Here is a 23,486-nt window from a genome sequence, read left to right as displayed (position 1 = left end):
TTGTTAACCCAACATTTCATATTCCTGATATGTGCCTGCTGTACCATGTATTTGTATGAAAATAGTATCCTTTTCTGTTTGTATTGCTTCCTTTGTGTGAAATCCCTGGTGTTCCTGTCAGTCCCTATGCTTTCCTTAAAAACTGACCACACTAAGCAGGAGGGTACACCATGATCAGTTCTTTAGCTATGCTGGGAACTCAGACATGCCTGAGTTCCTCCTGACATGCCTCCCCTGCACAGCGTTTCCCTGGGAAGCTCAGTGTCCTGCTGCTTCTCCTCTCCCCAGCTCTTATGCAGCTGAGAACAGAGGGAAGGTGATCACTTATAAAAAAAAAGGCAAAAAAAGGTGTTTATGTATATTTTTTTTAATCTATACACAAATGTTTTGTCTTTCATTTCTATTTTAAACTGAGTGGGTTGTTTTACAAGGTGATCGTTTACAACTACTTTAAGCTCACCATACATACATACAACCTGAATGTACAATCTTTGCACAAACAACTTTTTACTCTATGTACCAAAGCTATGTAATATGAGGATTTAGCTAAACCATGCGACCGATTTGTATTAAATCAGGCATGCCTTTGTACTAAATAGTTGTTAATAGATTTAAAGGAGAACGTACACTCATATTGTAAAATGAGTAAAAATGGTAAAAATGTAACTCCAGTCTTAGGGAATGTTCTGGGAAAACAAAGGAGACAATAACATAAACAAAAATGTGATTTTTGGGTGAGTTCTGTTCACAAGTGGTTTAAAGAATATCACCAGAATGACAATGACATATTGCAAGAAACCAACTTTGATGGGTTTAGCAGTTGTAGAAAATCAGCTCCAGGTTAAAAATGTAACGGTACATTTAGATGAAAATAAATTCCAAAGTGACTCACATTTCTATTGTACATGGTATATATTTATCTGTGAAAGTGGAGTTTTTTATTTAATTATAATTTTGAAAAATGATGGTTGTTTGTGCAGTCTGGGTGTTTTCACTAATAGCAAAACATATCTACAAGTTATAATATGGAAAAGTCTCCCCCAGTGGGGGTTTTCCACAGCAAGATTACAATCATTGATAAATGTATTTGTTTAAAAAAGGTTTTATTTAGAAAAATAGCAGCATGGTATAGACACATAAACGTTTAAAACACAAGCTCTGGCCTGAGATATGCAACACCATTCAAAATTCTACAACAATGTATAGCCATACAAAAGTATAATACAATTCAAAATAGGGTAGATAATCAAATTGTTTTTTGATACAAAAAATATAACTAATAAATTTTGACATTTGAAAAGTCAGGACATGAACTGGAGTACAAAATTGATAAAAAGCAATACCCATGACAGGGAGCAGTATACAGTACAATCAACCATGGGCAACAAAGATATAGTAGCATAAAATCTAAATTGTATAATCCTGATGCGTTTCGACCCCAGTGGGTCATCTTCAGAGGATAGGTGTGTGACAACTGTAGGGATGTAAACATGCATCAAAAAATCTTTCAAAACCGAATAGGACAAAACAAAACATTATATTTATATATGCATGAAAAGATCCATATGTTACAACATTACCAATCACATTGCTCTTAATGATTATAGATGGCCATGGTATGAGGGGGTTGCCCTCTCGTGTGTCTCTAATTTCCCAGATGGTAGGCCAGGCCTATGGAGAGCAGGTTTCGAGCACGCATGCCTTGCGAGGGATCACACATTGAATACCCCCAAAACTTGGAGGAGAGGAGGGGCATGCACTGCACCTGCGATAAGGTAACAAACATACTAAATTAGTAGTTCAAGTAAGGAGGTTTTCCCCCAAGGGCAGTAAGTGGGAGTAGCATATTAAAATGGTTTTTAGGATATTGACAGGTACGGGTTGGGAGTGGGTCCATAAATACAGCATACGAAGAATAAAGTAGAGGTAATGTGGGGAATCAAGGGGAAGGAATGATACAAAAGGAAAGAAGGGGGTGAGGGAAAAAAAAAAAGGGGGGAGGAGAAGGGGGGGGAGGGGAAAACCGTGAGGAGTCAAATATGACTGGGGAAGAAAAATGAACTGGAGGGAAACCCAGGAAAGGCAGTGCAACAGGAATAACACAAACAAGGACCTTGACGGTGACAGAATATGTATGTATATATATATATTGACCGGCTCCCAACATGAACATAAAAAGCCTGAGGAGTAATGGGGATCGTTGTGTGTGCGTAATGGTGGGGTGCCAAAAAATCATCGAACATGAGGGAGGCCCAGCCGCAGGCCGGGAGGGAGGGGGGAAAAAGGAGAAAGGAAAGGCATGGGGGGTTGATAGGAAACACCGGTGAACTCGTGCTTGGGTGAAAGCAGAGAAAAGAAAGAAAAAAACGAAAGGCTAACGAACAAACAAGGCAATAGAAGACTATACGGGGAAAACTGTGATAAGTGAAATGAGAGTGACGCATAGTGAGAACAAAACAAATTACCTTACGTGTAGGGCACAATCATTCGAAACAGATTGGAGGAAATTCTGAAATGTTATAAGTGTCCGAAAATCAAATACTGATTAATGCAGGTAAGGGAAGTGAAATAGGCATGATGTGAACCACACATCAAAAGGTTCTTACCAGTCAGTGTGTAAGACTGCAGCACAGGGGCGTCCAGCGGGACCGATGAGTACCACTGAGCCGCCCATGCCGCCAAGGTAATTTATAAGGATACTAATTGCCCAAAGATATCTCAGGTGCAGGCATTTTTCCCCTCCAGTATCTAATCCTCCAATGGGGGAGAGAGCGGCGCATAGGGGCGCTCACTGTGTGGTCCCCCCGGCGTTCCGGAGGAGTGTTCCTCCCGGATCCACTGTCACTTCCGCCGCAAATGCGCAGGCTCTGTGACGTCACGCGCACTAGGTCTAGGAACGCCGCTGGCAGGGAGGGAGATAGCGCCCAATCCAGGTGCCGCCACCTAGTGGGCGCTTAGGGAGACGCAGGGCCCTTGCGTCTCCCCACCCTGCCAGGAAGGCATGCGTGACGCGGTCCCACCCCCCAAAAGGGGACACGGCCAACCTGAAACGATAGCCAAATGGTATCTCTACCTGGGAAAGGGAAAGAAGGGAAAGAGGGGCGTCACTCTCATTTCACTTATCACAGTTTTCCCCGTATAGTCTTCTATTGCCTTGTTTGTTCGTTTAGCCTTTCGTTTTTTTCTTTCTTTTCTCTGCTTTCACCCAAGCACGAGTTCACCGGTGTTTCCTATCAACCCCCCATGCCTTTCCTTTCTCCTTTTTCCCCCCTCCCTCCCGGCCTGCGGCTGGGCCTCCCTCACACTCGATGATTTTTTGGCACCCCACAATTACGCACACACAACGATCCCCATTACTCCTCAGGCTTTTTATGTTCATGTTGGGAGCCGGTCAATATATATATACATACATATTCTGTCACCGTCAAGGTCCTTGTTTGTTTTATTCCTGTTGCACTGCCTTTCCTGGGTTTCCCTCCAGTTCATTTTTCTTCCCCAGTCATATTTGACTACTCACGGTTCCCCCCCTCCTTATCCCCCCCCCCCTTCTCCCCCCCTTTTTTTCCCCACCCCCTCCTTCCCTCTTGTATCATTCCTTCCCCTTGATTCCCCACATTACCTCTACTTTATTCTTCGTATGCTGTATTTATGGACCCACTCCCAACCCGTACCTGTCAATATTCTAAAAACCATTTTAATATGCTACTCCCCCTTACTGCCCTAGGGGTAAAACCTCCTTACTTGAACTTCTAATTTAGTATTTTTGTTACCTCATCGCAGGTGCAGTGCATGCCCCTCCTCTCCTCCAAGTTTTGGGGGTATTTAATGTGTGATCCCTCGCAAGGCATGCGTGCTCGATACCTGCTCTCCATAGGACCGGCCTACCATCTGGGAAATTAGAGACACACGAGAGGGCAACTCCCTCATACCATGGCCATCTATAATCATTAAGAGCAATGTGACTGGTAATAGTTATGGGGTATTCCTGCGCTATCGTGAACGGGGTTAGGGAGAAAGGAGGAGGGGAACCCAATCTCAATAAAACAAGGAAAAGCAGCCTACACCGAATGGGGTACAGCCTGTCCCCAGTTAAAAAGAAATGAAATAGAGTGTGGTGCTGCGCTAATCCCAATGAGATAGGCGTGTATTGGCTCTGTACTCGTGAGTATCTTATAGTACACCCAAATTTAATCTTTGCAACTGTAACAGAGCTAATGTGACAGTTGTATAAATTATGTGCTGATGGTGTATATGATCAAATAATCGTAGTATAGATACACAATAAATACTAATAAATATAACATGCAAAGTGATTAGTGCTTGAACATCATGGTAGCAAACATAAATATATGGGTGAATAAATATAACATAGATAAAGATAGCAGCTGGCTCAAACTATCAACAGTCGCCAACTAGCTTAATTAAATATAAATCAACACATTCATAAGTGCATATATAACCAAAGTGCATCCAGTGCAAATTAAATGTGGCTAAGTGCTAAAAGTTCATTAGTATGCATGCAATTCTTGCATGCAAAATAATATCAGGTGCAGTGCTCCTTGCGGCGAAAAACAATTAATCAAAAGTCCATAAAACGTGTAATGACTTCCGTGCTAAACATAGGTGGCAATAGTGGTCAGTCTTCATGCAACAGTGTGCACATTGGTGGGCAGTGGCCCCTTACCTGAGGGTAATGGGGTAATCGCGTTTAGCCACTCAGAGGCATGGCGGCCTTTGTAGAGACCATGGGTATAATCTGCTATGGAGGGTGGTAGAAATGTGGTCCTATCCTGATCACTTCTCTTGTAGGGGCGTCTGGTCCTTTCAGGTAGTGTCCCGGGGTCACCCAGATAGATTAAGAAAGGAAGCCCACAATAGTGTAGTATTGTATGGAAGCATATCACTTTTATTACAATATAAAATTCAGTACTCACATAAAACGTCTAAAAACCGGGTGGAGATCCGACGAGCGGCGAGCTCGTAATGCAATAACTGTCAGAGAGTGCCTGTCCCGTCCCTACGCGTGACGTCACGGTCACGTGACTTCTTCAGGGGATACAGGGAGGCACTGTAGATGTCTTTAAATAGCTCCCCATTGACTATAATGAGCGGCCATTTTCCCGGAGCCGCCAGGAAGTATTCCGGCGGCCATTTTGCCTGGGACTAGTGGGCGCAGCTGGGATGTTAGTCGGCCAGTCACAGTAACAGGGGCGGGCGCCTCACAGTAGCAGCCCCGCCTCATCTGGCCAGCCCACATACACATCCCTTGTAACTGTCAGCAGAGGGGAAAATAGGCATACAAAACCGGCCAGCCAAGTGACCGATCGTCTGTGTATGGCGGTGGATATCTCATCAGCCTACGCAGATCGATAATCGGGCAGGGGACATGGAGCTTCAAACACGTTTACAATTAGGACATGTTAAAAACAGGTTAAGGTAAAAAATAGAGACATGTAAATACATTAAATGGCTGTATAATATGTCCATAAAATATATATATATAAAAAAACGTATATTTTATTAAAAAATGTTATTAAAATTAGCAAAATTAAGAAGATGGAATGGGGAATTTGAAATGATTGTATATAAAATATATACAAAGCCGCACGGTCTGGGACAGGCATCTAGACACACTAGAACAATATAAAAATGGATCCAAACTAACATATGCATAGTCTTAGTGGAGTCATAGTGGAGTTTCGTGCAATTTCTTCTCAGCCGCATCAACTGGCCTTTTGGGATATTGTAAAGCCAATTCCTATGGTGGCAGCTTTCTAATGGGAGGTAGCTGTTACAGTCAACATTTTTAAAGTGCGTTTGTGTGTAGAATCTTGAATCTTCCTGTAAGATATCCAGATCCAAGAACGTAACCTTTTCCTCGCTTATATCCCATGTTAATCGAATGTTTACATCGTTTGAATTAAGTTTATCTAAAAAGTTGTGTAACTGGTGTGCATCGCCTTCCCATACTATAAAAATATCGTCTATGTATCGTTTATAGATTAAAAGTTCTTCTGGTCGATTATTAAAAACAGCTTCTTCTTCCCACTTCGCCATAAAAAGCCCAGCTATGCTGGGAGCAAATTTTGCTCTCATAGCTATTCCCGTTTGCTGGTGGTAATACGTATTGTTGTACCAGAAGTAATTGTTTTTTAAGCTAAAATCTAGACATTTCACCAGGAACCTTCTTTGTAAACATGGTAACTCGGAATATCTCCTCAGGCCCCATTTGGCGGCCTCACATGCCAAATGGTGGGGTATAACCGTATATAGGGATACGACGTCTGCCGTGGCCATGATGCATTTCTTCTGGTTCTGGGGGATCTCATCTAAAATTTGCAGGATATGTTTAGTATCTCGTAGGTATGCCTGTGTATTCTGAACCGCTGGTTGCAGAAAGAAGTCAATGTATTCCCCTATCCTAGATGTCAATGAATCGATCCCATTTACTATGGGCCTTGGGGGTGGATTGATCCCGTCCTTATGGACTTTGGGTAATGAGTATATGATAGGGGTGCGACATGAGTCGGGTACGAGGAACCTTGCTTCTTTTTTACTTAAGATGTTCTTTTTAGCTCCAAGATGAACTATTTGTTCGAGCGCTTTCCTACATCTAAACATCGGATTGCTTAATAGTTTCGTGTAGGTGTTTACGTCGTTTAGCATATCCATCATTGATTTATGGTATTGCTCTTTGGATAGGATGACGATGCCTCCCCCTTTGTCCGCTGGCCGGATCACAATATCTTTCCTCTTCATCAGTTTCCGTATCCCATTCTTAATGTGCTTGGGGTCTTCTCTCTTCTTGACTTTCAAGTCTTTGATCTCATCCAACACAACTTTTTTAAACACCTCAATGTATTTGTTATCTTTGATTAGTGGGTTGAAGACTGAACTGTTCCTTAATGTACTGTGTACTATATTCCCATTCTCCGTTCCTGTATATCTCATAGGGTTTCCTGCAGTGTATTTCTGGATATTAATTTTTCTTACAAATTTCTGTATTCCGATATACGTTTCAAATTTGTCCAGATTCTTAGTTGGTGCGTATTTCAAACCTTTGTCTAGAACCCCGATCTCTTCCGGGGTGAGTGCCTGGCCACTCAAGTTAAAAATGCCTTCTCCCTTTACTGTCTTTTTCGCTTGCTCTCTCTTTCCGGCTCTTCGTCCCCTCTTCTTTCCGGACTTCTTCTGGGGTATCTTCTCTCATCTGGATTTCTCGGTGGATGGTTTGGCCTGTCCCTGTCTAAAAAAGGCTTATTCGAGTCGGACTGTCCATAGTGTGCCGGGTATTGCCTGTCTTGTCTTTCATCGTCTTCTCTGTTCTCTGAGCGTAGTGATTATACATAGGTATCGGGCTTCGCTCATAATATCGCTGATAATCTTGCTGAGGGCCTGTCCTATGGTCATGATCATAGATCCGAGGGGGGCTTCTGTCCCTTGGTCTCGGGTGATCATAGGGTGGGGCCCTATTGTCCCTCTGATCATGTCATTCTCCTCTGATCTCTATAATCATAGTATGGTCCATGTTTGTCCCTCTGCTCGTATGGAGGTCTCTGACGATTGTTCCTATATGGGGGTCTCCTTCTGTTCTTCTTGTTGTACGGTCTCCTACCTCCATATTGTGGGGTCCGGTTGTAGTATTGGGGTCTTCTATAACCCCTATACGGAGTATGTTGGTTGTATTCCATATTTCTCTCTCCATATTCCAAATTTCTTGGTATCAAGCCTTCACCATTATCCCTTTGGGTCTGGTAATCAGGGTATGGAGTATTGGGCCCGGGTGTGGCGTTTGCTTGTTGCGTATATACCCTCACTGTCCTTTCTGGTGTGGAGTATGTTGAGTGCGTCTCGCTTTTCCCTATCAGGCTCTGCCATTTAAACACCTGGTTGTTCCGAAAGTCATTCGTGTCTCTAATATGTTTTTTGCTCTTCCTTTGTTGGACTTCTTTATCTTTTTTCACGAGATCTTTATTTAACTGTGACGTTAGGTTCTTAAACTCGGTCGAGTCTTTATATGGTTCTAGTTCTTCTTTTATTTCTAGAATGTTTTGGTCTATCTTTTTATTTTTCTTGTGCTTTCTTTCTAGAAGGAAGGATAACAGCTCTAGCCCTTTATCATTGAAGAATTTAAACCATTCCTCATTCGATTCTGCATCCGTCAAGCCATCGTTCGGGGGGACATCCCATCTTAGTCTCCTCGGGACTATATTTTCTTTCAGATAGGTCTCAAACGTGCAGATGTCCCACCACAGGCTTACTTTCTTTTCCATGTTATGCCCTAATTTTCTCATTAGGCTTTCTAGGTCTAGATTTTTGCTAGTGTTAACATTAGTGGTACTAAAAACTTCCTCTAGGTTGACCTTCCTTTTCTCCATATAAGAAAATACCTCCATGATGGCAGCGGGAATGAATGGAGAGTAGATATAAAATAGTTATGGGGTATTCCTGCGCTATCGTGAACGGGGTTAGGGAGAAAGGAGGAGGGGAACCCAATCTCAATAAAACAAGGAAAAGCAGCCTACACTGAATGGGGTACAGCCTGTCCCCAGTTAAAAAGAAATGAAATAGAGTGTGGTGCTGCGCTAATCCCAATGAGATAGGCGTGTATTGGCTCTGTACTCGTGAGTATCTTATAGTGCACCCAAATTTAATCTTTGCAACTGTAACAGAGCAGTGGAAAGATGACCTAATGTGACAGTTGTATAAATTATGTGCTGATGGTGTATATGATCAAATAATCGTAGTATAAATACATAATAAATACTAATAAATATAACGTGCAAAGTGATTAGTGCTTGAACATCATGGTAGCAAACATAAATATATGGGTGAATAAATATAACATAGATAAAGATAGCAGCTGGCTCAAACTATCAACAGTCGCCAACTAGCTTAATTAAATATAAATCAACACATTCATAAGTGCATATATAACCAAAGTGCATCCAGTGCAAATTAAATGTGGCTAAGTGCTAAAAGTTCATTAGTATGCATGCAATTCTTGCATGCAAAATAATATCAGGTGCAGTGCTCCTTGCGGCGAAAAACAATTAATCAAAAGTCCATAAAACGTGTAATGACTTCCGTGCTAAACTTAGGTGGCAATAGTGGTCAGTCTTCATGCAACAGTGTGCACATTGGTGGGCAGTGGCCCCTTACCTGAGGGTAATGGGGTAATCGCGTTTAGCCACTCAGAGGCATGGCGGCCTTTGTAGAGACCATGGGTATAATCTGCTATGGAGGATGGTAGAAATGTGGTCCTATCCTGATCACTTCTCTTGTAGGGGCGTCTGGTCCTTTCAGGTAGTGTCCCGGGGTCACCCAGATAGATTAAGAAAGGAAGCCCACAATAGTGTAGTATTGTATGGAAGCATATCACTTTTATTACAATATAAAATTCAGTACTCACATAAAACGTTTAAAAACCGGGTGGAGATCCGACGAGCGGCGAGCTCGTAATGCAATAACTGTCAGAGAGTGCCTGTCCCGTCCCTACGCGTGACGTCACGGTCACGTGACTTCTTCAGGGGATACAGGGAGGCACTGTAGATGTCTTTAAATAGCTCCCCATTGACTATAATGAGCGGCCATTTTCCCGGAGCCGCCAGGAAGTATTGTCTGTCAGCAGAGGGGAAAATAGGCATACAAAACCGGCCAGCCAAGTGACCGATCGTCTGTGTATGGCGGTGGATATCTCATCAGCCTACGCAGATCGATAATCGGGCAGGGGACATGGAGCTTCAAACATGTTTACAATTAGGACATGTTAAAAACAGGTTAAGGTAAAAAATAGAGACATGTAAATACATTAAATGGCTGTATAATATGTCCATAAAAAATATATATATAAAAAAACGTATATTTTATTAAAAAATGTTATTAAAATTAGCAGAATTAAGAAGATGGAATGGGGAATTTGAAATGATTGTATATAAAATATATACAAAGCCGCACGGTCTGGGACAGGCATCTAGACACACTAGAACAATATAAAAATGGATCCAAACTAACATATGCATAGTCTCATCATACAAAAGTGCTGATACCAGGTAAAGATATACGACTACTAATGTTGTGTGGACGTATGTGGCAAAGGGAGGTAATCCATACATTAATATACCTAGGGATCTAGAAAGAGCGGTGGGTGTGTATAGCAAATGCTTCTCTATTTTGTAGTGGTGGGATTCCCTACAAGGTGTGATCTCCACCATGCGCCTACATGTCAGCACTGTATGGAGATGCTGGCGGCGTATGTAGAGAAGATATAGAAAAGGTATATAAAAAACTTTTCAAAGTGGACAAATTAAAAATTAAAAATTACTCAGGAAACAATTTAAGTCAAATTCTTTGTTGAGGCCTCTTGGCGAGAAGGTGTCCATGGTAAAAATCCACCTGGACTCCATTTGGCTCAAAGTCCTAACCTTGTGTCCCCCCCGCCAGTGCCTCACATAGGGTTCAATGCCCCAAAATTTTAGCTGGGAAGGATCTTTGTTGTGGTGAATTAAGAAGTGTTTTGATACGCTGTGCTTATCGTATCCATTGATAATATTTTTTACATGCTCCTTGATGCAGACTTTGAGCGGTCTTTTACTGCGACCTATGTATTGCAGGCCGCAGCTACATTGTAAGGCATATACAGCCCCTTCTGTGTTACAACAGACAAAGTTGCGAACTTCATAGATGTCCCCCGTCGATGTGGATGAAAAGTGGAACACTTTCTCATTGGGGCGTCTGGTTCTTAAACATGCGTAACATCTTTTACATGGGAAAAATCCTTTCCCAGAAAAAACGTGAAAGGTTTCCTTGGAGGCTCTATCACACTTTTCACCAGTTTATCACGAATTGATGGTGCCCTTTTGTAGATAAATCTAGGGTTTTTTGGCAGTCTTTCTTTCAGCTGCGGATCTGTCATTAGAATATGCCAGTGACGTCTGACTATTCTTTCTATTTTCTTGTATTGTGCGTTGTAGTTGAGGATAAGCGCTGGTCCCTCCATCGAGCGTTTCTGTAGGGTTTTGTCTTTGATCAATGTATTGCGATCCATTACTGCGACTTCTGCGGTTTTCTTCTTTAGATGTTTTTGGTCATATCCTTTTGCAGTGAACCTTGCTTCGATCTTCTCTGCCTGTTCATAGAAGACTTGGAGTTTCGTGCAATTTCTTCTCAGCCGCATCAACTGGCCTTTTGGGATATTGTAAAGCCAATTCCTATGGTAGCAGCTTTCTAATGGGAGGTAGCTGTTACGGTCAACATTTTTAAAGTGCGTTTGTGTGTAGAATCTTGAATCTTCCTGTAAGATATCCAGATCCAAGAACGTAACCTTTTCCTCGCTTATATTCCATGTTAATCGAATGTTTACATCGTTTGAATTAAGTTTATCTAAAAAGTTGTGTAACTGGTGTGCATCGCCTTCCCATACTATAAAAATATCGTCTATGTATCGTTTATAGATTAAAAGTTCTTCTGGTCGATTATTAAAAACAGCTTCTTCTTCCCACTTCGCCATAAAAAGCCCAGCTATGCTGGGAGCAAATTTTGCTCCCATAGCTATTCCCGTTTGCTGGTGGTAATACGTATTGTTGTACCAGAAGTAATTGTTTTTTAAGCTAAAATCTAGACATTTCACCAGGAACCTTCTTTGTAAACATGGTAACTCGGAATATCTCCTCAGGCCCCATTTGGCGGCCTCACATGCCAAATGGTGGGGTATAACCGTATATAGGGATGCGACGTCTGCCGTGGCCATGATGCATTTCTTCTAGTTCTGGGGGATCTCATCTAAAATTTGCAGGATATGTTTAGTATCTCGTAGGTATGCCTTTGTATTCTGAACCGCTGGTTGCAGAAAGAAGCCGATGTATTCCCCTATCCTAGATGTCAATGAATCGATCCCATTTACTATGGGCCTTGGGGGTGGATTGATCCCGTCCTTATGGACTTTGGGTAATGAGTATATGATAGGGGTGCGACATGAGTCGGGTACGAGGAACCTTGCTTCTTTTTTACTTAAGATGTTCTTTTTAGCTCCAAGATGAACTATTTGTTCGAGCGCTTTCCTACATCTAAACATCGGATTGCTTAATAGTTTCGTGTAGGTGTTTACGTCGTTTAGCATATCCATCATTGATTTATGGCATTGCTCTTTGGATAGGATGACGATGCCTCCCCCTTTGTCCGCTGGCCGGATCACAATATCTTTCCTCTTCATCAGTTTCCGTATCCCATTCTTAATGTGCTTGGGGTCTTCCCTGACGTCACGCATAGGGACGGGACAGGCACTCTCTGACAGTTATTGCATTACGAGCTCGCCGCTCATCGGATCTCCACCCGGTTTTTAAACGTTTTATGTGAGTACTGAATTTTATATTGTAATAAAAGTGATATGCTTCCATACAATACTACACTATTGTGGGCTTCCTTTCTTAATCTATCTGGGTGACCCCGGGACACTACCTGAAAGGACCAGACGCCCCTACAAGAGAAGTGATCAGGATAGGACCACATTTCTACCATCCTCCATAGCAGATTATACCCATGGTCTCTACAAAGGCCGCCATGCCTCTGAGTGGCTAAACGCGATTACCCCATTACCCTCAGGTAAGGGGCCACTGCCCACCAATGTGCACACTGTTGCATGAAGACTGACCACTATTGCCACCTATGTTTAGCACGGAAGTCATTACACGTTTTATGGACTTTTGATTATTTGTTTTTCACCGCAAGGAGCACTGCACCTGATATTATTTTGCATGCAAGAATTGCATGCATACTAATGAACTTTTAGCACTTAGCCACATTTAATTTGCACTGGATGCAATGTGACTGGTAATGTTGTAACATATGGATCTGTTCATGCATATATAAATATAATGTTTTGTTTTGTCCTGTTTGGTTTTGAAAGATTTTTTGATGCATGTTTACATCCCTACAGTTGTCACACACCTATCCTCTGAAGATGACCCACTGGGGTCGAAACGCGTCAGTTTTCTACAATTTAGATTTTATGCTACTATATCTTTGTTGCCCATGGTTGATTGTACTGTATACTGCTCCCTGTCATGGGTATTGCTTTTTATCAATTTTGTACTCTAGTTCATGTCCTGACTTTTCAAATGTCAGAATTTATTAGTTATATTTTTTGTATCAATAAAACAATTTGATTATCTACCCTATTTTGAATTGTATTATATTACAATATTGGCTGCAGTAAAGCCCCGTTAGGGGGTCTTCCGTTTTTCATATGCATCTTTTGGGGTGTGCAGCCTTCTCGTCCGTACTCCTCTGAGTGTCCCCTTCTTTGTTAGCCATACAAAAGTACATAATATCTGGTCAAATATCTGGTATGCAAATTTCCAACGCGTTTCGACATGCGTGGTCAAAGTCTTCCTCAGGGGATTAATTTGCTGTCAAAAAATTATATGTATACATTGTTTATATATGTTACTGCAAAAAATATACACAGAGTCCCTTGTATTCACAAGAGAAAATAGAATATATGCAATATAGTTACCAATAAAGGGTGTAAATAGACATTCTCCTGACCAGGGTTCCTCTAAAAGTCTGTCAGATGATCCCGTGCATTCGTGTCACGCACACACCAGAGAAGAATATCCGCCCGTATGTGACTAACAAGGAGTCACACTAAAAAGCAGCCCACGGAGAGGGGAAAGAAATCCCAACACCTGCAGTGAAGATCCCAATGAATGTCAAATGAGTTTACATTCACTTTTAATCTTAAACTAAAGATAAACTATTAATGATATTTACTGGAAATTGTCATGTATTAATAGTCTAAGGTATCAATAGGATGCGCTAAGAAGGCTAAATTAATAACAAATTATTAAAGTATGAAATATAATATAAAAAATAAATGTGAAAATGTGCCGTGGTATGCATATGGAAATTGCATGTGAATGTGAACAAAAATATATTAAAATGCATATAAAAATATAACATGAATCAAGTGAGAGGGCACATACAGGAAACAGTGAGACCACAGTCCTTGTCGGCAGATACCCGGGAAAAATAACAAACGAGTGAGCGATGTGAAAAATCATAATGTGAAGACTATGGGGTGAAAAAAGCCATCATAGCTACAAGTTTTGGTGGCTATTGCCATCAGCGACTGCCATGGTATAATATAGGCTGTGTTCTGTAAGTTTACATTTTACAGTATTGCCCCTCTGTATTATTATTGGATGGGTGTGGCCAAATTGCACTAACAATGAAAGCGTCTTTACAGAGTGCAGGGTTCAGGAATACATATCTCACAGGCTAGTGTACAACCAAAAAATTCCTTCCCCCTGTACAGTACAGAACTCGCCCCTGAATTTCCCCCACTACAAAACACTAACTGCTGCATCATATACTTTTGAACACTGAACTCTGTATCCTGTGCTGTCCCTCCCCACCAAGTAAAAATCTTCCCCAATAACAACTTTTACCCCCTTAAAAAAGCAACACCTATCGTTCCCCTCTGCACCTTCTGTCTACATCTCACCTCTCCAACCCTCATCCACAGATCACTTCTATATCCTCTTTCTACAGCTCACATTTGCACATGCCATCTGAAGCTCCCCTCTGCACTGCAGTGTGCACAACTCACCTCTTCCTTATCCAAAGCTCACCTCTGAACCCCACCATCCAAACCTCAACTCTGCATCTCCCCTTTATAAATTACCTCTGCACCCCACTGTCCACACAACTCACCTCTGCATCCCCATCCAAAGCTTACCTCTGCACCCACTAGTCCAAAGCTAACTTATGAACTCCTGTCCAAAGCTCACCTCTGCACCCCACCATCCACAGCTCACCTCTGCATCCTCATCCAAAGGTTGACTTTACAGCTCCTATCCACAACCTTGTTCTCAGCTCACTTCTGTGCCCCCATTCACAACTATCCACAACTCAGCTCTGCACTTTCCATCTGCAACTCACCTCTGCAACCCCATTTACAGCTCATCTCTAAACCCTTCTTCCACAGCTTATCTTTGCAAACTTCCCCCTCCTCCACTGCCATCATCTGCATATCCTCTGTAAAAAGCATCTCTCGGCAGCCAGCACCATTTTTATCCCATAAAGTGCACTTAATGCACCCTCATTTGCGGCTCCACCTCTTCCCTATTGGCCAGCAGGGGCAGCCAGATCATCCAGCAGGGGCATCATCATCCAAACACCAGACTGCAGCTCACTGCATAAATACGCTGTGCCCGGACAGCTATTCCTTCCTTGTCCTGGCCCAGAGTGCAGGAAGGGTTCAGAGAGAACCGTTGGGAGAGATGTGATGTAGCTTGTAAACACAGAAGCTGGGCTTCTAAGTTCACAAGTGACAGTAGTGAGTAGTAAGCACAAGGTCAGTGCCCGAGGTGGCGGACCTCCATTTTGCTATGTTTCAGTTGAAAAAAAGAACCCTGTGTGTGTGTGTATATAGATCTATCTATCTATCTATCTATCTATCTATCTATCTATCTATCTATCTATCTATCTATATTTTAATATAGATGTATATATATATCTATATATATATATCTATATATATATACCGTATCTATATATATATATATATATATATATATATATATATATATATATATATATATATATATCAGTTTCCTATTGGTAAAGTGAAGCTGTGTTTACTTCAATCATCTGATCCTATGTAAGGTATAATCCTCTTTTGTTTTCAAATGTTGCTAACACCACTTTGGGACAATAGTGTTTGGGATAGGGGCTCAAACCTGCAGATGTCCCTCTGGCACCCAGAATGACCAGCTGACTAATTACCAGGAAGCGCTGCTGCTTTGCAATGTTTTGGAGACAGCATGTGCTTCAAGAGGCAGAAGTGATGTGACAACAGGAAGTCCTGCCTCTGTTTCGTCAAATCTAGGACGTCATCAGAAAGCAACCCAGCCATCATCTCTTCCGCCCAATTTATTTATTATCAAATTAACTATCTCTATGCCCAATTTACAACTAGTGCAACAGTCATTTCATACAATATTCAATACAATACAATATTCAGATACCATATACAATACAAATATATATAAACATTACTAAGAGGCACATAATTAGAGTACAAAATGATACATGTGAATAAAATAAACTTACTGTAAAGATAAAAACAAACAAGGGGTCAAAATAATATTCAATGCCATCTAGTGGTGTAAATACATACTGCACTAGAAGATGGACCTTTCTACCTAAAATTAAGTGCAATATCTTAAAAAATTGTAAAACATATAAAAGTGTGAAGTTCGGGTGTATATATAAAAACATAAAAATTATAAAATGATGTACTGTATATAAAAAGTATGTGGCGAAAACAATTATTTAAAATGGTTTCTAAAGCCTAGGATTAAAATTTTGTATGTATTCTTATCTTCTCAGTTAGGAGCAAATAAACATTAAGTTAAAGTGGTATTAAACCCAAAACCAAAAATGTATTATATTGCAGCTTACCAAAAATCCTTAGATGTGGTGGCTGCATTTGTTTTTTTTTTTCCTCTCTATTTACCTAGTGATCTGGCCAGTAACACGCCCCCTGTATTAGAGTCCCCCCACTCTGGATGAAGGATAGCAGCATTGTTTGAAAAAAGAAGGGAAAGGGGGAAGGGGAGAGGGTGGGACTTTAAATGAAATGCAGGAAATCATGCGTCTCCATCCCTATTGAAATATAAAAAATGTTTTTTTTTATATAGCAGCATTGTTAGTTTGGGGGAGGGGGTGTTAGATGTACTAACAGATTTAGATACACTAATACATTGAAGCCAAACTCCAGCTCACACTTTATAACCAGTTACAGCAAACCTTTTTTTCTTTGGGATAAAAGTTTTACAGAAACAAATATAGGCTGATCACTGTAAGTGCCCCTGCCAGTGTTAAAAGGTTTGTCTCATCCCTGTAAACTGATACATCTGAAAGAGAGCTTGTATTTTTGAAAAACAAGAGACATACTGGCTGGATCACCAGGTGAAAATAGAAGAAAGCCAAAAAAGGATACAAATACAGCCATCATATCTAAGAAAAGGTAAGGTGCAATATAATAAATGTTTGTGTTTGGGTTTATTATCACTTTAATTATATTAAAACATAAGGTTTCACTGTATAAAAAAGCTATATATAATGTATCTGGTAAAATTTGTTCTAAATCTATTTCAATATACATACCATATGGATTTAGGCTAGGTTCACAGCTATGCAAGCGTGGTTGATGCATTTTTTAATGCGCATTTTTATTGTGTTTTGAATGCATTTTTTTGTTTTTTTTGGAAAGTATTGATGTTGCTAGGAGGAGGTGTCTGTTGTTTTGCAAGAAAACACAACAAAAATGCATTTACATTTATTTTTGGTTGCAACTCTATCAAAGTCAATGGAAAAAAAAGCACTGCACTGCGTGTCAAAAAAAAAGTCCCTGCACCTTTCTAAAAAACACATTGCAGGAAACTGCATAGATGTGAACGGAACCCATAGAAAATAAAGTTAAATGGATTGCAGTGTGTTTCTGTGGATCTGCAAATGCATTAGATGTGAACCTAGCTTTAATATTTCTAACGTGTATATCCAGCGATTCTCATTTCTGCAAATCTCTTTTTAAGGTTCGAGCCACTCCATTGTCTTACTACCTTATCTATGCCATAAAAAACAAGCAACAAGGATCCTTAAAAAAAGTCCTAAAATAATTTGAGACGCTATGTTTTCTAAGGCCTCTATGGATGTTAATATAATGCTCATTAAGTACTGGAGGTCACAAGGGCACGCCAACATGTACATAACATGTGTATTGTAACATGAAATAAATGTATCTATCTTATACTTCTTATGAGTGTAAGACACCCAGTCTTTTGATACAGCATTCATCACGGTTTAACAGGCAGCATGAAGAAATAGAGAAAAGTATAAGAAAATATTGTCCCATATTATTTAGGGACACCACATTTAGACAAATACTACAAAGAAAATGGAAATTCATATACAGGAACGCCCCTGAATTAAGAACCGAAATTGTTCAAAACATTCCTGACCCCCTAAAAAAGCAGTCACTTTTTTTTTTTTGATAGATGTAAATGATGTTTACCATGTAGAATAACTAGATGTAAAGAAAAAAGAGGACCGAATTCCAATCTAACCAGAAGTATAAAATAGATAAATGTATTTGTGATAGTACAAATGTTAACTATGTAGCACTCACCCCTGCAAAGGCAGCTGATTTTATCCCAGGTTCTTTTTTTTTTTTTTTTTTTTTTTTTACTAGTGTAGCAGCAGCCAGGCCAACAGCAACATTTACTCCTCTGGCTTAGTAAACAGTCTAGGGGTTGCCTTTTAATGTTTATTGCAGATTAACTTGGATGGGGCTAAGGGAGCCGTGGAATACTCCAGAAACTGAAAATTAATGAGAGGACACTCTTAGCTTTTCAGCTACTTCCTAGGACAGTCCTTTCAGCAATAGAACAGAAAGTGGACAGCACTAGGACACCATAAGTAATGTTCCAGGCCAGGCAAGCTTTAGTACTAGTGCACCAGTGGTTAACAGCAAAAAGAGGTCACTAGGATCCTTCACTTAGGTCTGTAGACACAGTGTCCCCAGATACTTGGATGCCTATCTCCAGACCCAGGGAGCAAGTCTCCTCAGTGAATCTTCCAGGCTGGATCCCCAGTGGAACCCCTCTCTTTGCCTCAAAAGATTTTTCAGAAGGATAGGCCCCCCAGCTTAGCACAGCTGGGACCTTAATGATTGCAAGCAGAATCCTCAGCTGGGCTGCCTAGAAGGGCAGCTGCCCCTCTGTCCGGGAACCTCTCCTTCTGGAAAAGAACCCCGCTGTTTGAGGCTCCTAACTATTTATGCACTCTTCCAGCCTTCTATCTGAGCACCTTTGCCCAGGGATTGGCTGGAACCACATACATATTCAAAAAGTATGTAAAAAGTGTTATTGGCCCCACGCTTATGGAAGAATGGACAGGAAGGGAGAACTGCTGCCTCTACCAGTACAACCACCTGAGTGGAATGTAAAAGTGAATGTTTGAATAGGAAAAGGTAGAACTGGTGCTGTTCTAGGGTGCAATGTTACATGCCCCTGTACGATATTCAAAAAGTCCCAATACAATAGTATAGAAATCAAATTAAAGTGTCTCGTGCTTAGTGTAAACCAAATGTTCGCAGATACTGTCAATGCACATGTGCAGCAATATGTAAACTCCTACTTAAAGTGACAGATGCTCTATGAACTGTTACCTCAGTGTAGTTCATATAAATCAATATCATGCACAAAGAAATAAAAATATATATATATGATCCGCAGTACATTTGCTAAAAATAATATGTAAATAAACCCTTTCATAAAGTGACTAATGCCCTTCAAATTCGTGCCTGAGTGATACTCCTATGCACCAATCATAGCAAACATAAGTTATATATACTGTGCTCATAAAAAGTCCATATTCAAAATCATGAAAAAAATATTATAACTAACTAAAAATTACCTAATATAACTAACAACCTATCTGGAAACACTCTACACCTGCATGCTGGAATGCCCTTGTGGACTCCAGTATGTAGGCAGAACTTAAAGGAAACTCTCGGTTCATATTAATAATACCCATAAAGGCTTCAGAAAACACAGCGTCTCAAACCATTTTAGATTAGTTAAGGATAAGGATCCCAGTTGCTTGGTTTTATATGGCATAGATAAGATAGCAAGACACTGGAGTAGGTCGAACCTTAAAAAAGAGATTTCCAGAGACTTGTTAGATATATGCGTTAGAAACATTAAATCCATGGTATGAATATTGAAAAAGATTTAAACTGGTTCATTACCAATTTTTGAGGTATGCAAATTATAGAACATTATGTATACCTTTTAATACATATATATATTTATATATATATATGTATTTTTGCCTCTAAGTGAGAAGATAGTATAACATACAAAATTTTAGTCCTAGGCTATATAAATCATTTTAATTAAAAACGTTTTCTCTACATAATTTTTATATAAATAATTTTTTAATTTTACATATACTGTATTTCACACTTTTTTTACACATTTTTAAGAAATTTCATTTATTATAAGGTAGAAAGGTCCATTATGTAGTAGTGGTATGCGCACCACTAGATAGCAGTGAATATTATTTTAACCCCTTTTTCGTTTTTATTTTTATAGTAAGTTTGTTTACTCACATGTATCGTTTTGTACTCTAATCATGTGCCTCTTAGTAAATATTTGTATATATATATGTACACAGTATGTGAATATTGTGTGAAATGTCTGGCTCGTTACAAGGTGACAACCTCCATGACTAAGCCCCATGAGCGGGGCAAAATGCGTGGGAGACATGGCCTGGATAGAGCTGGGCTGAGACTGCTTTTACCTGTCGGGCAAGTAACTGTCAGGCATGTTGGTGTGTGACACTCGGGACATTCTTCTTGTTGGATTTAATGATTGGCCCACTAGTTGTAAATTTGGCATAGAGATAGTTAATTTCATATTGTACAAATTGAGCAGAAGAGATAGCGGCTGGTTTGCTTCCTGATGACATCTTGGATGTGACGAAACACATAGAGGCAAGTCTTCCGGTTGTGACATCACTTCTCCTGTTTGAAGTGCATGCTGGCTCCAGAACTTTGCAGAGCAGCAGTATTTCCTGGTTGGCTGGTCATTCTGGGTGCCAGGGGGCACTGTTAAAAGTGAGTGCATTACATTTCATGGCTTGGGAACTTTTTAATTAATTAACATGGTGAGCTATGACATTTCTATTGGGTGTTCTATTGTCTTGGGGTGGCTGTTAATGAAGTTCATATGTAAAAAGAAGGTGTATACTGCATACTGACCTTCTTATATTAAGTAAGGGGTCAACAAGTATTGGTGAGGGGTCACTCTGGGCCATTAAATACACAGCACTTTACGAACTGTTTTTAGCACTAAATATTTCACAGATTTTGCACATTCGTTAACACCATTGTATGGCACTTTATGGATATCGTACAGTATCTCACAAAAGTGAGTACACCCCTCACATTTTTATAAATATTTTATTACATCTTTTCATGTGACAACACTGAAGAAATTACACTTTGCTACAATGTAAAGTAGTGAATGTACAGCTTGTATAACAGTGTAAATTTGCTGTCCCCTCAAAATAACTCAACACACAGCCATTAACCGCTTAAGTGTCTAAACCGCTGGCAACAAAAGTGAGTACACCCCTAAGTGAAAATGTCCAAATTCAGCCCAAAGTGTCAATATTTTGTGTGGCCACCATTATTTTCCAGCACTGCCTTAACCCCCTTGGGCATGGAGTTCACCAGAGCTTCACAGGTTGCCACTGGTGTCCTCTTCCACTCCTCCATGACGGCATCACGGATTTGGTGGATGTTAGAGACCTTGCGCTCCTTCACCTTCCATATAAGGGTACCCTACAGATGCTCAATAGGGTTTAGGTCTGGAGACATGCTTGGCCAGTCCATCAGCTTTAGCCTCAGCTTCTTTAGCAAGGTAGGTGGTTGTCTTGGAGGTTTGTTTGGGGTTGTTATCATGTTGGAATACTGCCCTGCAGGCCAGTCTCCGAAGGGAGGGGGATCATGCTCTGCTTCAGTATGTCACAGTACATGTTGGCATTCATGGCTCCCTCAATGAACTGTAGCTCCCCAGTGTCGGCAGCACCCATGCAGTTCCAGACGATGACACTCTCACCACCATGCTTGACTGTAGGCAAGACACACTTGTCTTTGTACTCCTCACCTGGTTGCTGGCCCACACACGCTTGACACCATCTGAACCAAATACGTTTATATTGGTCTCATCAGACCACAGGACATGGTTCCAGTAATCAATGTCCTTAGTCTGCTTGTCTTCAGCAAACTGCGGGCTTTCTTGTGCATCATCTTTAGAGGAGGCTTCCTTCTGGGATGACAGCCATGCAGACCAATTTGATGCAGTGTGCGGCGTATGGTCTGAGCACTGACAGGCTGACCCCCCCACCTCTTCAACCTCTGCAGCAATACTGGCAGCACTCATATGTCTATTTCCCAAAGACAACCTCTGGATATGATGCTGAGCACATGCACTCAACTTCTTTGGGCGACCATGACAAGGTCTGTTCTGAGTGGAACCTGTCCTGTTGAACTGCTGTATGGTCTTGGCCACCATGCTGCAGCTCAGTTTCAGGGTCTTGGAAATCTTCTTATAGCAATCTTTATGTAGAGCAACAATTTTTTTTTTCAGATCCTCAGTGAGTTCTTTGCCATGAAGTGCCATGTTAAACTTCCAGTGACCAGTATGAGAGAGTGAGAGCGATAAAACCAAATTTAACACACCTGCTCCCCATTCACACCTGAGACCTTGTAGCACTAACGAGTCACATGACACCAGGGAGGGAAAATGGCTAATTGGACCCAATTTGGACATTTTTACTTAGGGGTGTACTCACTTTTGTTGCCAGCAATATAGACATTAATGGCTGTGTGTTGAGTTATTTTGAGGGGGCAGCAAATTCACACTGTTATACAAGCTGTACACTCACTACTTTACATTGTAGCAAAGTGTCATTTCTTTAGTGTTGTCACATGAAAAGATATAATAAAATATTTATAAAAATGTGAGGGGTGTACTCACTATTGTTAGATTCTGTATATTTGATTTGCTTAGTATATTTGGTTTAATTTAGATCACAGCATAGTTACACTTTAATATTTGATCACCACCATAAAAGGAGTCAACTCTGCTCTTTTGCATTCAAAATCTGAGGTTTAGCCAAAAAAAATAATAATGTCACATCATATAATTACTTCACTTACTTGTAATGAAGTATGTCTCACGCTGGATCCTAGAGAAATCTTCTGCAAGAATGCCCTGTCCTCTTCCTGTCACTGATTTTCTGGTGCTAAAATAGTTAAAGGTTTGGGCCTTCAGGCAGAATAGCAGTACAGATATACCAATAGGGACACTCCCCCATGTTACTCCTCTTTCACTGAGAAAAGTTCTTTCACTGATTATACACCATGTAACATGATCTGTGAATAGGAAAGGGGGGTGGATTCTATGGCTGATCAGACACTCCTCCATGCATAGATAATGGTATAAGCAGTGTAATAATTGAATAAACTTTTCTTAATAAAGGAGGAAGAAGGGGGGCGTGTCACCATCAGACCATTTGTACTGCTGCTCTGCCGGAAGACACAAAGCTGTTAACCACTGCAGCACTGCAAGTACTGAGACAGGAAGAGGATGGGCATCCCAGTAGTGAAGATCCAGCTGTTTGCACAATATGGAACATATGAGATCTGACTAAAGCTGTAGGGATATTTTTTTTCAGCTTAACTTCCGTTTTAAAGAGCTCTAGTGGGAGTATATTCTGTATTGTCCCAAAAAATCTAAAAAGCTGAAAAAGGGTTGAGTCAGATTCAAACTTACATGCTACAGGACATTTAGAACTGAGTGCTGTCTGTGATGCCAGCCAGATTAATCTTTTCATGTTCTAACCTTCAA

At 40.7% G+C, this 23,486-nt stretch overlaps 1 protein-coding gene across 1 annotated transcript in view; it reads left to right on the top strand.

Annotated features, from left to right (window-relative positions):
• Positions 1-23,486, top strand: part of LOC141140615 (solute carrier family 22 member 2-like) — a 94,862-nt gene that overhangs the window by 5,346 nt on the left and 66,030 nt on the right. The gene's annotated exons all lie outside the window — the stretch shown is intronic.

This window comes from Aquarana catesbeiana, linkage group LG04 (genome assembly GCF_042186555.1).
Source record: "Aquarana catesbeiana isolate 2022-GZ linkage group LG04, ASM4218655v1, whole genome shotgun sequence".
Classification (NCBI taxonomy): domain Eukaryota; kingdom Metazoa; phylum Chordata; class Amphibia; order Anura; family Ranidae; genus Aquarana; species Aquarana catesbeiana.
Note: the sequence above shows the minus strand (reverse complement) of the source record. Positions and strands in the feature narration are given on the sequence as shown.